General features: G+C 35.5%; 1 pseudogene; it reads right to left on the bottom strand.

The window, feature by feature from the left end:
• Nucleotides 1-1046: 1046 nt before the first annotated feature.
• On the bottom strand, nt 1047-2656 carry LOC114208156 (SNW domain-containing protein 1 pseudogene; annotated as a pseudogene).
• Between the last annotated feature and the right edge of the window lie 3869 nt (nt 2657-6525).

A 6525-nucleotide genomic window follows, 5' to 3' on the forward strand; every position in this document is an offset into this window, starting at 1 on the left:
TGTTATGCTAATCACCATATATTACATCATTTGTTTTGGTGTAGTGTTCCATGATTCATTGTTTGTGCATAACACCCAGTGCTCCATGCAGAACGTGCCCTCTTTAATACCCATCACCAGGCTAACCCATCCCCCCACCCCCCTCCCCTCTAGAACCCTCAGTTTGTTTTTCAGAGTCCATAGTCTCTTGTGGTTTGTCTCCCCCTCCGATTTCCCCCCTTCATTCTTCCCCTCCTAGTATCTTCTTTTTTTTTTTTTTTTACATATAATGTATTATTTGTTTCCGAGGTACAGGTCTGTGATTCAACAGTCTTACACAATTCACAGTGCTCACCATAGCACATACACTCCCCAATGTCTATCACCCAGCCACCCCATCCCTCCCACCCCCCACCACTCCAGCAACCCTCAGTTTGTTTCCTGAGATTAAGAATTCCTCATATCAGTGAGGTCATATGATACATGTCTTTCTCTGATTGACTTATTTCACTCAGCATAACACCTTCCAGTTCCATCCACGTCGTTGCAAATGGCAAGATCTCATTCCTTTTGATGGCTGCATAATATTCCATTACATATATATACGACTTCTTTATCCATTCATCTGTCTATGGACATCTTGGCTGGGTCATATGGTAGCTCTATTTTCAACTTTTTGAGGAACTTCCATACTGTTTTCCAGAGTGCATCAGCAGTCATTCTTACATAAAATATTAACCCCCAAACATACTAATGTCACACAAAAGGAAGTGAAGGAAGTTGTCTTAATTTCATGTGTGGGGCAGTATGTTATATAAATGCCAAAAGGTAGAAGCACAAATGTAACCTCTCCTTAAAACAAAACAAAACAAATAAACAAACAGACAAAAAAAAACCCCTAACAGTCAAAGAATTTTCATCCTTCTTTACTCCTGTATTAAAAAGTAGTGCTGGGGTGTGACACCCAGATTTAGCTTTTATCCTGGCCATTTACAAAGTGTTTCCCCATCTGACTTGCATCATTAGGGTTATGGATAAAAGTTCATTCACTCTGAAGAGAGGTGTACCTACTCCTTCCTCTTCTTCTTGCCTTCATGCTTATGTTTCCTGAGGCAGCTGCTATCTAAGAGCCTTTTAGAGCCACTGTGCTGTTTGGCTACTTCCAAAAACTTGTACAAACCAAAAGGATCTTCCTCAAACTGAACTGGTGCTTCTGGGCCTTTCTGCCTATGGCCTGAACCAGAAAATTCCTTATCAGGAACAAAACCCTTGGTCTTTATTCTGGCTTCTAGGTCATCAGAATACATGTCCTTGTCCAGAATTTTACTGGGCATGAAAATATTCTGGGCCATATATTTGCCACCTTTCTAAGCTTAATCATAACCATTATAAATTTCATCTTCTCTGCCTGCAAAACCACTGTCCACACCCTTGGATTGGTTGAAGAGCCTTTGGTCATACTGGACTTCATTGGACTTCTGAGGTTTGGGCACATCGAGAGCAATGACTTCACTGATATCTTGATTTTCATTTCTCTGTAGTTTTAACCTCTTATCAGGAGCTGCTCTGGAAAGATTCTCCCCTTGTGCTGTCTCTCCTTTCGCCTGTCATGCCGGATTTCATCCCTCTTGGGTGTCTCTCCAACTTCTTTTTCCACATGGGTTTTGATCCTAAATCTTCTCTCCCTGGCTCTCTGGGCCACTTCTCTAAGTTTCTCTTCATGTTTCTCCTTTTCTTTTTGAGCTGTCTTTCTCTCTACTTGAGCCCATATTTCTATAGCTTCACAAGCCTTCCAATAAGCAATATAGAGGGTTTCAGCCAGCTTGGCAAAGTTCTCATTGATGTGCACTGTTGGCAGCCCTTTTCCTCTAGCAGCCAGATGTTTGTCTAATGGAATTTTATAACCCTTTGATTTTTCCAGTTTGAAATACAAGGAGGAATCTTCCATTCTTATTCCTTCATGGTCCTCTTTTGGCTAGAAGAATGCATGACAGGTGTAGGAGGAGAGGGTGGTTCTCAGGGAATTTTCTTATTAATCTTTAAACTTGGAGGTTCCACTGGATCTTTCTGCATTTCCACCATCCTAGTAACTCTCTGTTTAGCTCCAGAGTTGAAAGCCACTCCTTGTTGATTTGGTGTGTGTCAAATATACTGAGCAGGAGCCAGTTTATTAGCTGCTCAAACTGGCATGGCTGCAGCAACCTTCTCTGATATAGATTTTTCTAGGATTACCCTTGTCTTTTCAGTTATCTCTTTAACGGCTTCTTCATCAGGTCTTTTCAGGTCTGGGTTATCTGTATTCAGAAACCTTAGGAACCAGGTCAGTGTACTTGCTTTAAATGACCTTGTCTTTTGACTGCCCTTGCTGAGCAATTGCAGCATATTTAATTTTTCCTTCATCATCCACCTGAATGGCCAGTGCATTTGACATTTTTTTTCTTTCATCCCATATCCCCACTGGACACTGGGCTACGTGGATCTCTGGAAAAGTACCTCCATCTCAAAAATCCTCTAATAACTGAGGTATTCAGACTTTCTAGTACCCATATGGGGAAGGTTCTCTTTGGGAGGAGACCAGTGAGGTCTGCCATGATCCCCGGGATCTTGCCTTTCCTTCAGCTTCAAGTTGGTCCTGAGGTAGCTGAGTAGGTGCATGTAAAAAGCTGGTGAGTGCCATCTTCTTCCACTTCTTTGAACATGAACTGTAATGATTTTTAAAAGATTTTCTTTACTGGTATCACCTCACCTACGGTCTTCAACACATACACTCATGATTATATTATAAACACTGTATTAGCTTTACTGAGGCCATTTTACATTTGTTTTTCAAAAAAAATTCTAGACTTACTGGATTACTGATATTTTTATTCTTCTTTTGCATTTCTTCCTTTATTTTAAATATTTTATACAGATACAGGGACAAGGGTTGAAATGTGACATAAATTTTCTGGAAATAGATTGTCTTGGTCGGAGAGCATAAATAAATGCTAGTACTATATTTTTTTTTTCTGGTTGAAGTAGGAAAAGCATACATTAGTTAAGGTTATGAAATTGAAAACTAATTTTTGCAGGTTTTTTTTTTTTCTTATTTTGGCTTTTGCTGCTTTCCTGTTTTGTGACTAAGAAGAAATGTGAGGGATGCTTGGAAGCAAAATCATCTATAGGGAGTGTGAGGTCATTAGTATAAAAGAAAGAACAAAAACAACTCCCAAGGTAAAAAAGGTAGGGAGGGCAACAAATGCTTAGAGAAAGATAATAAACTAGCTTTTTAGAACTAGGTTCTAGGGCGCCTGGGTGGCTCAGTTGGTTAAGCGACTGCCTTCGGCTCAGGTCATGATCCTGGGGTCCCGGGATCGAGTCCCACATCGGGCTCCCTGCTCAGCAGGGAGTCTGCTTCTCCCTCTGACCCTCTTCCCTCTCGTGCTTTCTATCTCTCATTCTCTCTCTCTCTCTCAAATAAATAAATAAAATCTTTAAAAAAAAAGAACTAGGTTCTAGAAAAGTGAAAAATTAAGAATAGCAGATATGCTATTGATAGATAAACTAACATATATCTTAATTTTGAATTTTATTGCTCATAATTTTCTACCTTTGTTCTTATAAAATTATTATTTTTTGGACAATATTCAAACCAAAACAGTTTTCTACAGTGCATTAGGTGCTATGCATAGCACAGAACTGGGGATGATGTGCACTGGTTCATTGAATTTACAATCCAAGTTAATATTATTGTGTAATGCTTCAGTGAGTATGGTATACCTAAGAGGCAAATAAACTCTATCAGGCACCGAAGTGTCATTTGCTGTACCAGAAGAGGTAACAGAAATGGAACCCCAGTGTTCTGGAAGAAGATGTTTGCCTTTCATGGGTGATCACTAGAAACTAATTTGCTCATGGTAGGGTTGGATGATGATTGTGGCAGTTTTTCTTTACTTCTTTATATTAAGGGTGCAGGATCATAAAATTACCATTTGTATAAACCAAAGATAACATTCAAATATAAAAAGAAAACATACATAACATACAATAATACATGATCAGAAAAAATATATCATGAAGCCTCAAATTCAGTGTTTTTCTGATATATTTTATTTTTTACTTCAGTATTAGAAGAACTCGTCAAATAGAGTTATATGTATAGAGGACTGACTGTTTCTTGGAATACTTAAGTTAAAAAAAAAACAACAACTATGAATTTATGGACAGGAACAAGAAACTGTAATCTACTTGAATTTGGAGTTTACATTGGGGATGGATATATAAATCCAAGGGTAAGCTTAAGTTAACTTAAATCAATATTATTTAGATCCTTCAAACGAAGAGATTTTATAACTAAAACAATAATTTTAACATGTATTCTGTCTGTTTAACTATGGACCTACTGCTTGTAATATTTTTTTCACTGATTTTCCAAGACAGAGATCCCCAAAAGCTAGGGCCATTTATCATTCTTTCTTGTATACCCATGGGATGGGTAGCAATAAATGAGGAGAGAACATTGCTTGAATTATTTAACAAAATGTTCAGATAATTTCCACCCAGGAATAAAAGGATAGAACTAACATGTGTAATATAGTTACTAATAGATAGCAACTCTGATAAGTTATTTACATATGATGTCTTGTTTAATCGTGAAACTTAGAAGTATATATAATCTACACATTAACATTTTGGAAAGTGAATCTTAAATAATCATTGAAATGTTATCCGTATGTTGTGTAAACATGCTGTTCATGCTTGGTCATGTCTACTACTCTTTATTTTTTTTCTTTAAATATATTATAGAATTTAACAATAATTGGGAATTAGAAAAAAAGATTATAGGAGAAAAGTTTCAGCATGTAGGTAAGAACCACAGCACATACAAGTGTAAAAATTTCATAAAGGTATATTTGTAAGGCAAATAAGCTCATAAAATAGCATTTCTTAAATGGGTGATATTATCAAAATTGTATGAGCAAAGTTCACAAAAGTATACTTACCACATTTGTCACTAATTATAATAGTGTAAACCCCAGGAGGTAATGTATGCATTTGCTTGAAAATATACTTTATTTTCACTTATATAAATAATATTTTTAGAAGGATTTCAAGTATGTAAAAATATATATAATTTAATGATTTTATATTTATTTTACTTTTTAATACTATCTTTTTTAATGTATTTCACACTGCTCTAATGTTTTTATATGAATTAAAATTTTTATTGATTCTTGGAATATCATATAACCTGCCTTTAAAAACTTGCATTTTCAAGATTTATGTATTACAAAGTAGAATAAAAGAACTTTGTGAGTACACATAAATGTGATTGTTTAATTTATTGGAGCACATTTAAAGCATTCAATAGCAGTCAGAAAAGCTCATAAAATTATAGCAACTGTAGATATATGGATGCCATTGTTCTAGTAAGTAATTCTAAATCAGCATATTTTATTACTTGCCAATCTTAATAGCTAAAACTTTATAATAAGTATTTTTTCTTTTTTATTACCCTTATTTTAACTCCTAGTAAAGGAAAAAACAGATTTTGTAATTTGACAGTGTACCTTTTTACTCTGATGTTTAACCAAAATCATTAAATGTTGATTTCCAAGTATACCTAATGGGTACTTGAGTAGAAATAATGAGCTCCTTAAATATGCCTGACTTTAAGCAGCTGATTTTACCATTTCTACAGTTCCAAAAAATATCCATTTCTACTTACCCAGAAGAAACAATTTCTTGCAAATCAATTCTAAATCCAAATTTTTGTTGATCTTATTTACTAAATCTTATTTAAGAATAAATAGTAACAACCGACACTAACGACATTAACAAAATTTATGATTTGGCTGCCCCACCATTTAATTGGATATAATCTTTAATTATTGAATCTAATTACTTTCTATACAAAATCCATGCTATTTTTTGTTTGTGGCTTCTATATTTTACTGCATTATTCAATCTATCATCAGAACTAAAAGAGGTATGAATAAAGCACATACACTGTTTCATTGAATGGATATTGAGGACAAAAATTAACTCAACTTTAATTTTTTTTTAATATTTCAAACAAATGAACCAATTCATTGCTGGCTTAAGTACTTCCATGAACTTAATCATAATTATCAGCATATGTTGCTTGACTGAGAAATGCTGGCTGATAGAGGAGTATCATTATGAATGCAAAATAAATCCAAAGATATTTGTAAAATATGTATAAACTGTTACTAGAATTTTTGATAATTATCTTATAAGAAACTATGGAAAGAGCCTAGATGTCCACCAACAGATGAATGGATAAAGAAGATGTGGTATACTAGGGTGCCTGGGTGGCCCAGTCGTTAAGCAGCCATCTGCCCTCAGCTCAGGTCATGATCCCAGGGTCCTGGGATTGAGCCCCACATCAGGCTCACTCCTTGGTGGGGCGCCTGCTTCTCCCTCTCCCACTCCCCCTGCTTGTATTCCCTCTCTTGCTGTCTCTCTCTCTCTCTGTCAAATAAATAAACAAAATCTTAAAAAAAAAAGATGTGGTATATATATACAATGGAATATTATGCAGCC

This window comes from Eumetopias jubatus, unplaced genomic scaffold (assembly GCF_037043125.1).
Source record: "Eumetopias jubatus isolate StellerSeaLion01/CBP00866 unplaced genomic scaffold, mEumJub1_p1.0 scaffold_2, whole genome shotgun sequence".
Lineage (NCBI taxonomy): Eukaryota > Metazoa > Chordata > Mammalia > Carnivora > Otariidae > Eumetopias > Eumetopias jubatus.